Source organism: Nilaparvata lugens, chromosome 2 (assembly GCF_014356525.2).
Source record: "Nilaparvata lugens isolate BPH chromosome 2, ASM1435652v1, whole genome shotgun sequence".
Classification (NCBI taxonomy): Eukaryota; Metazoa; Arthropoda; class Insecta; order Hemiptera; family Delphacidae; genus Nilaparvata; species Nilaparvata lugens.
In genome coordinates this window covers 10,363,447-10,373,419 of record NC_052505.1, presented here as the reverse complement: position 1 = coordinate 10,373,419, position 9,973 = coordinate 10,363,447, and the positions used below count along the sequence as shown (strand labels likewise).

General features: G+C 32.0%; 1 long non-coding RNA gene across 1 annotated transcript; it reads left to right on the top strand.

Moving 5' to 3' along the window:
• The first annotated feature begins 6,637 nt into the window (after positions 1–6,637).
• LOC120349793 lies at positions 6,638–8,593 on the top strand. Its single transcript, XR_005570418.1, has 3 exons — positions 6,638–7,069; positions 7,349–7,545; positions 8,456–8,593. It is a non-coding gene; the product is annotated as an uncharacterized LOC120349793 (long non-coding RNA).
• The last annotated feature ends 1,380 nt before the right edge of the window (positions 8,594–9,973 follow it).

Genomic DNA, 9,973 nt, shown 5'->3' with positions numbered 1-9,973 from the left:
GAATAATTCTGTTTCTCTCCCACACTCGCATCTTATCTTTCGACAGACGACGAAATTATCATCTGTTTTACCAAGGATGAATTATCATTTTCATGTCCTTCAGCGAGTTTTCCCAGGGATGAGACCTAGTGCAATTGAATTTTTATATCATAAACCTACTATGTTCCAAATTTCGTGAAAAACATTAGAGCCGTTTTCATGATTTCTTGAACATAAATAACCAGATATAAAAATATAGAAATATAAAAATATTATAATTTTAAATTTTATTTTTAATTAATTTTTAGTTTTTATATTTTACATTTTAATAATTTAATAATTTAAAAATTTGAAAATTTAAAAATTTTAAAAATTCAAAAATTTAAAAATATTTAAATAATATGAATAATTATTATTAAACAAAATCTCAATTAAATGCTGTAAATCATCCCGAAGACTTCTGCTACTGCAAATATTGTATATTAAATAATTATTAATGTAAATCGAATAATTTCCATCTAGCTGTTTATCCTGTTGTCAATATTTGCAGTAGCAGAAGTCTTTGGGGTGATTTATAGCACTTAATTAGGATTTTCGTTCAATAATAATTATTCGAATTATATTCATTCAAATTTAAAGAATCACTTGTTTAAGCATAATATTTTGATTATTTGATTTATAGAGAAGAACCAATATCACGATGTATAATTTTCATATTTCATATTGTCTTTGTCAATCGTTACAGATTTGGATTATTGGACTCAATCTTCTCCTCAATCTTCAGAAAAAGTAGAATCATCTGAAAGTTCTTCCACCAGCAGGGAGTCAGGGAGCAGGGATCCTTCTCAAGAGTCTTCTCAAGGTGAAGTTGAAAATATTCTACAATTTAATTTGACACTTAGCAGATCTGATTGGGATTCCATACGACCTGAGCAAGTAAATTATAAGGACAGTCATAGAAAAAAAGGACAGAGGAGCTATGCACAACTGAAAAGGAAAACATGGACACACGTTATTAATGAAAATTTCTGGAAAAACACACGACTACCTTGTAGGATTTCATACAAAGGGGGGCGCGTATCCACATCTGACATGATACATGCCATTAATATATATGGTACCTGTAATTTTTGCAAATCACAACTACATTGCTGCATGCCAAATTTGCCTGGAGATGGGGACACAGTGAAGTTCATTTGCACCTACAAGGGTGATTTTTCAGTTAAACACCCATAAAAGTTAAAAAGAGATTTATCTGGAAGCATGCTGAAAGAGACACTGAAGAAAGTGATAGATGAAAGCATGGCTTCCACCATGTTTACTGAACTCCAGGCAGATAGGTTGATGAATTTTGGAGACGTAGAGCCCGCCCACTTGCCAACTGCAAGTCTGGTCCGGCATGCAAATTTAAAACATTTGAAAGCAGCTCTTGTTGATGACAACCCTGTAGTTTCTTTGGGAAGAGCTATGCACGAATCACGGTATAAGGGCATAATACAAGACGTAGCATATGATAAATTTGCAGTAAGATATCACAGCTCTACACAAATTAATGTCTACAGAGAATTCTGTAAAAATAACCATCCCATATCAGTATCAATCGATGCTACTGGTGGGTTGGTTAAAAGATTAAGAAGAGCTCCTGGAGTGAAATCTGGCCATATATTTCTCTACTCCATGGTGATTAGGGATAAGAGAAATAATAAAATCTATACAGCTTGTAATTTCTTATCCGAACGACAAGATACGGAGTCTTTACGTCACTGGCTGGCCACATTTCTGTGATGTGATGTGCCTACACCGCATGAAGTGGTCATTGATATGAGTGGGGCACTGATGTCTGCTTGTATTCAAGCATTTACAACTATGCCATCTCTGCAAGCATACATTCATCGATGTGCACAGCTTTTAGGCATTGTGAGAAATGATGGAACCAGCTTTTTAAATATCAATTGCTTTATAAGAAATGATGTAGCTCATGTCATTAAGTTAATGACCACATGGAAGTGTTTTCGGAATTCCATAAGAATAACGAAACATTTTTTTTTTAAGAAGTATGTGCCAAGTGCTACAATGTAGTGACTTGAAAGAGATTTGCAACATCTTGGAGCATATCATAAGTGTTGCGATTTCTCCTACCGAAGGCATTGATGACGATGGGCGCATTACTCCAAGTGAGTTGAGCAAAGAATACTTAATTCAAAAGATTGGTGGCCTTGTTCAAGATGATTCTGCTGAGTTCGAAGAAACGTATTATGGAAGTCACGAGGAAGGAAGAAATCTATTGAAAGAGGGGAATCCATTCCATACCCTCGTTCAGAATATTTTCAAAGGAATTGAAGGTTCAATTATAAAAGGAAATCGAGGAAACCAGCAATACTTGCCTGAACTGATAAAACATATTTTGGAGATATCCTCCTTGATCCCATTGTGGACCAGTGTTATGGTTCCACTTTTTAAATATGGCGGATCAGCAGCCAGCTCAGCAGCTGTTGAAACACATTTTAGAATTTTGAAAAACACGACTTTCAAAAACAAGACGCTTCCATTGCGAGTAGACAATTTCGTGTTTCATCATATCAAAGCGATTGAAGGAGGGATGAAGCTCGCAACTGCCCAAAATAAATTTGATGAGGATGAAAAATATGTAGATAATGGAGGGAGTGGAGGGAGTGAATGAGGAAAATGAAGGAATAGTACTCAAGCCTTCAGAAACAGCTATTGAAGAATCTCTGAAGATACAGTCAACAGCACATGATGGAAACGAGACTCTACTCCAAAGAATTGAAGAATCAAGGAGAATTGGAAACTGGAGAGGACAAGGTACCGAAGAAGATAATAGGAGGAGGAAACATTCTTCTTACCTGACACAAAATAACGAATTCACCATTTTCAACCTACAAAAAGAAAAATCGTCAGAGACAATTGGTTCATTAAAAAATGGCAATCTTCTACAGTTTAAACCACTTTTTATTGGAGGAAAAAAATAATCTTGTTGAACACTTGCGTATTCGACAGTCTTGCTCAGTTATTTTGCACAGGTTACATAGATGGTGCTGACTTTAGATTTATTATTAAAAACTCCACAGTGCCATTTTTTATATTTGTGAAAAATATTGTCAAGAAAGGTATCTCAAGAAGCACATACATAGAGAGAGGAAGAATATTGATGAATATATTTGAATCGACAGCCTTACCTGAAGGCATCAATAGAGTGCAATGTGAGACAAGTGTGTCTGCACTTGCGTGCCATCTCCTGAAGACACAGCCAACTCTCATTGAGGAGAGCAATTGCACTTCACATAACTGTGGCGAGCAAAACAGAAGCTTCAACAGAGTGCCTCTCTCAGTGTACATAAATTCAGTGAGAGACATCAAATATTTGAATGCAATTATAGATAGTGAACTGTGCTCTACAAAAACAAAGTGCCAAAAAAAGAGAAAAATAACTGAGGGGTTCAGTTTTGCGTGCAGTGGCGAAAGAAGATTATCAAAAACTCCTAAAGGATTATCTCCTTTTGGAGCCTATCCAAATTGAAAACAATTTACAAAGACTTTTGCAGTGTACTCTCAGGCTCCGAGAGCTTCCCACACTCCTCATTGTTAATGGCACACAATTCCACTTAAGAGGTTGTGTTGGTTTCATCGGGAACGACAATGTCAATGAAATAGGTCATTATGTTGCTTATACCCGAAGAACAGACGGGCTTTGGGAGACATACGATGATTTAATAGCTAAAAAGTCTTCTTTTGCAACTAAAGAGAACATAAAGTGCCACATTATATTATATACCAGGTAGATTTCAAAACTACTGGTTTCTTCAGATATTAGAGTCAGTGTTATTGTGGATTGATTAGGTACTATGAATTATAATTTGTATAAGAATAAACAATAAGTATGGTGATTAGGAATTATATATTATCCAAACGTTGAAGATTTTCTATTTGTTTGTTTTAAACTGTACATATCATTTTGTCAAATGCAATTATTGTTAGAGCCCATGTAAATTATGAAGCGTCTTCTTGATCTTGCATCAAAAGGTTGTTAAGTATAACAAATTGTGAACAGACCAAAGTAGAATAAAAATTATTACTTTATTCTATTTAGATTGCTCCTCAATTACCAACATCGTATATGGTAGACTATTTGGTGATGATAAAATATATTTTAGAACTTGTTATTATTTGAAACAAGCAATTTGTTACTATTTTTCTTGAACGCTCATACTTTACTTACAATCTTTTTTCATAATCACAAAAGTTATATAATATATTAGTTTTTTTATATCTTCTATGAAAATGTACAAACATAATTAAATAAGTTGCTATTCCTTATTCTATTGATTGGTTTGGTTCTATTTCAGTCACAATAAATTGTGAACAGACAAAAGTAGAATAAAAATTATTACTTTATTCTTTTTAGATTGCTCCTCAATTACCAGCATTGTATAATATGGTATACTATTTGGTGATGATAAAATATATTTTAGAACCTGTCTTTATTTGAAACAAGCAATTTGTTACTATTTTTCTTGAATGCTCATACTTTACTTACAATCTTTTTTCATCATCACAAAAGTTATATAATTTATTAGTTTTTTATATCTTCTATGAAAATGTACAAACATAATGAAATAAGTCGCTATTCCTTATTCTATTGGTTGGTTTGGTTCTTTTTCAGTCACATAAACAATTTATAAGATGCTTTTGTTACAATAGCTTTGATTTATTAACTATTTTTGTCATTAGTATAGAACAGCTTTTGTTCCATGTAGAAATATTATGAAGAGTAGGAGTCAAAAATAATTTATAAATAACACTTTTTATTTTTTCGATAATTTGAATAAGTATTAACAATAAGTATGATGATTATAAATTTTATATTATCTCAACATTCAATATTTTCTATTTGTTTGTTTTGTACTGTACATATTATTTTGTCAAATGCAATTATTGTTAGAGCCCATGTAAATTATAAAGCGTCTTCTTGATCTTGCATCAAAAGATTGTTGAGTACAATAAATTGTGAACAGACAAAAGTAGAATAAAAATTATTACTTTATTCTTTTTAGATTGCTCCTCAATTACCAGCATTGTATAATATGGTAGACTATTTGGTGATGATAAAATATATTTTAGAACTTGTTATTATTTGAAACAAGCAATTTGTTACTATTTTTCTTGAACGCTCATACTTTACTTACAATCTTTTTTCATCATCACAAAAGTTATATAATATATTAGTTTTTTATATCTTCTATGAAAATGTACAAACATAATTAAATAAGTTGCTATTCCTTATTCTATTGATTGGTTTGGTTCTATTTCAGTCACAATAAATTGTGAACAGACAAAAGTAGAATAAAAATTATTACTTTATTCTTTTTAGATTGCTCCTCAATTACCAGCATTGTATAATATGGTATACTATTTGGTGATGATAAAATATATTTTAGAACCTGTCTTTATTTGAAACAAGCAATTTGTTACTATTTTTCTTGAATGCTCATACTTTACTTACAATCTTTTTTCATCATCACAAAAGTTATATAATTTATTAGTTTTTTATATCTTCTATGAAAATGTACAAACATAATTAAATAAGTTGCTATTCCTTATTCTATTTGGTTCTATTTCAGTCACATAAACAATTTATAAGATGCTTTTGTTACAATAGCTTTGATTTATTAACTATTTTTGTCATTAGTATAGAACAGCTTTTGTTCCATGTAGAAATATTATGAAGAGTAGGAGTCAAAAATAATTTATAAATAACACTTTTTATTTTTTCGATAATTTGAATAAGTATTAACAATAAGTATGATGATTATAAATTTTATATTATCTCAACATTCAATATTTTCTATTTGTTTGTTTTGAACTGTACATATTATTTTGTCAAATGCAATTATTGTTAGAACCCATGTAAATTATAAAGCGTCTTCTTGATCTTGCATCAAAAGATTGTTGAGTACAATAAATTGTGAACAGACAAAAGTAGAATAAAAATTATTACTTTATTCTTTTTAGATTTCTCCTCAATTACCAGCATTGTATAATATGGTAGACTATTTGGTGATGATAAAATATATTTTAGAACTTTTTGTAAATAATTTCAAACAGTAATAAATGGATATTTGAAGTGGGAAAATGTTGCCTTTTGCTTTTCAATTATTGTACAAATACTGGTTACAATTGTTAAAAAACTAACTGAAAAATGAATTGTGTCTTCTATGCATTGCTTTATCCAAAGATAAGTTGTTTCAACAAAAATAAATTCCAGCATTCAATAATAGAAATTTTTTAATAAATGCATTTTATAACTAGAATATACAACAGCGTGATGTTTAAAAAGATGCATTCCACATTGAGAGTGGGCTGTGGCAGTCGACCATATTGGAAATATCCCATAAGATCCAATTTAATCTTTTGAAAGATGTAGCACCCTTATTTCTGTACATAAAATTACGTTTGATGTATCATTGGAAATATATTATTCTACAGGCCATCTGCTTTTTAGTTTCTCAATAAAAATATAACTTCAATAAAATCACAGCGAAAAAAAACTTATGCAAGTTTTAAACTTCATAAATTTTGAAACAAATATTTGAAATTTGAGAAAGCCAATGCCCAGTTACATTGAATGATTCATTGGAATATTACTTGTTTCAAGAAGACGTGTTGACTTGTAGATGTGATGAGTTTCAAATGAATAAGTGCATGTTTTGCATTGAAATAAAGTTGATCTTATGGGACATCATTCCATTATGGCCAACTACTACTACCCACTCTTATGGTCACTGCTGATGTGGTATGGTCAAATTTCATTTTTGATGTGGGGGGGAGGAAAGTGTCCACCTGTTCCTCCGCATGTTATATTGATAAAATCTCGGTTATGGTGAGGGTACAAAATTATTTCTCTACTGTTTTGGAGAGTACAAAAATGGTACAATGATGTGGTATAGTCAAATTTCATTTTCAATGTGGGGGGGAAAAGTGTCCACCTGTTCCCCCCTCTTATTTTGCTTATATATCGGTTATGGTTGAGGTACAAAAATTTTTGTTGGTGGTACAAAAAGGTACAAAAATGGTACAAAAATATGGTATAGTCAAATTTCAATTTTGTTGTGTGGGGGAAAAGTGTCCACCTGTTCCCCCGTATTTTATATTGATAAAATCTCGGTTATGGTGAGGGTACAAAATTATTACTCTACGTTTTTGGAGGGTACAAAAATGGTACAATAATATGGTATAGTCAAATTTCATTTTTAATGTGGGAGGGAAAAGTGTCCACCTGTTCCCCCCCTCTTATTTTGCATATATTTCGGTTATGGTTGAGGTACAAAAATTTTTTTGGTGGTACAAAAAGGTACAAAAATGCTGTCCAATCAGATTTCAATTTCATCGTTGGGGGGGAACAGGTGGACAGAGCCGAGAGTGATCATATACAATTCAACAAGAAAAGTGTCATATCTCAAGTTGAGTCACTTTTCTTGCTTAGTTTTCTATTCCATTATCCTGCTGTGAGCGTCACATCTGGACTTATGCCATTATTCTTGATTCAAGGTATGTATATTGTAATATTGTTAGTCTGTACATGTTATTGTTTATATGTATAGTAGGAGAGAGAAATGTTCTGTCATGTGTTTGCAAAACATCTTTGAACTAATAGAAGGAATAAAATTGAGCTTCAAATCTATTCAGCTATTATCTATTATTTGAAAAAGACTTTTGGGTGTGTGATTTCTCCCATTATTCAAGTTGGAATGCACTATCATTATTTTATCAGAACAAGCAATGTTATTAAGTTTAGCTTGTTCAATCAGTATCACACATCTTCATAATATTTATTCAACTCTTCCAAAAATATTTTAACAGTTGTCAGTAGGACTTGTAGAAAAAATTATGACATTTCTCCTCTTAATTTATATTATGAACAATCTGCTCACGTATAAACATCAAATCATTACATTCCATTATTATTGTACTGTATTGGAAAAACATTATTGATGATAAAAGTAATACAATATGACGATAGCAATAGCCAGCCATTGTTTGTTGATTCCAAGTATAGGAGCATGTTTTATTCTAAATTCTATATTAGGGTATAGTAATAGTCAGGAAGAAAAGAATAATAAAGAAAAAAGCCAGCAAATTTATTGCATGAGTCATTTTCGCTCATTACTCAACGGTGATGTTTACATAAAAGTGGAGTGAGTGAGACGAAATTATAGCTAGAAAGAAGCTCGGAAATGATTCCTACAATCTCCATTAGTCTGGACTATATCATGCAAATCGATAGTCTAGACGTCTAGACTAGATTCATAAAAGCATAGGTAGTATACATCAACTTTTTCTTCATCAATAGACTATATAGATTCTTGTATATTTGTACAGATTATTGAATACCTAACAAAAATTCTATAATCAGAAGGAATAATTATTCAACAACAATATTTTTAAATTATGTTATCAGGCTACTGCAATGGCTTCATCTCGTGGACAACTAATGGTGGATTTAGTCAAAACCAGAGGTCAGTCGAGCTCAAAGGATGATGTCAATTCTACAACTACTAAGGCTGAAGACAAACACAAAGCTGCAACATACTCAATCCACCACGACGAAGCAGTTAGCTCTTCAGAGATTGTAAGTTATGAAAATTCTTCATTTGTGAATACTACGACCTATGAAACAACTGAGACTGAAGATCAAGCTGAGGCAAACTTAATTCCTCCAGGATCATTTACCTCTCCAGAGACTGTTAGCAATAATTATCATCAACTTGTAAATTTGTCAAATATTGAAAATGCTAGTGCATTCTTTAGCATCATGATTCGTGATGGGAAATATTGGTTATTACTCATTTCAAAAGTCATATTCCAAAGCTTCATCACATTTTTGTGAAATATATCTTCATCCAAAACACTTTTGAGACTAGAAATGAAATATTGCCTAAGTGAGTTTGGGAAATGACTGTTGCAGGTTGCTGAGTCAGCTGGAGTGTGACAAAGGACCAAAATATCACAGATGATAAGGGAGAAGATTACTAATCAAGATTTCGGCGAAGAAGGGTATATATGCTCAAATTGCCAACTTGTGATGTACATAAATTCCATGTGTTGGGTGCCAGCGCAGCAGTGATTGAACCTGTTGACTGTAGAGTCAGAGAGCATATTGTTCAACTTATTCGTAAGGGGGAAAGGAATGCAATCATCATTTCAAAGCTATTGACTGAGTTTATTGAGAAAGAGCTCCATGAAAGTGACAGGCTACAAATAAGATTTTTTCCAGAAATGAAAACACTTAGAAGGATTGTATCATCTGAGAAAATAAAATGAAAAAGCAGAAAAATTGACCAGGAAGAAACTGAAATACTAATGGAAAATTGGGACACTTCCAAATATCATGTGTATTTCAGAACTAGTACACATTCAATTAAATCTGATAATGAAGATGAATATGAAGAAAACAAAGAATATAAGGATCTAATATTTGTGTACCAAAGTAAATAAATTAAAAATCTTTATAATAGATATGGTGCACTATATAGTGGTAAACACTATCATTCTTGATGCAACATACAAAACCTGTAAGTATGCAATCCCATTGTACTTTGTTGTGGTGGAAACAAATGTCAATTATCAATTGGTTGCTGTTATTATAACAGAATATGAAAAGCCAATTCTATTGCTGAAGCTTTAATGGTAGTTAAAAATTGGAACCCAGACGTGACACCCTGTTATGCCATGGTTGACTATGCTCATGAGGAAATAGCTTCTCTGCAGATTGATTTTCCAAAAAATCTAGTTTATATTTGCAGTTTTCACCTTGAACAAGCATGGAGGAGGTGGTTGTCAAAATCAAACAACACATTAATCCCAAGAAGTGAGGCATTACATTATTTGCACAATGTAGCAAATGTGGCAACAAGTCAATCCATGGACGAGGCACTAAGAGCCTTGCAATCTTGGGATGTTTATGAAACCACTCCCC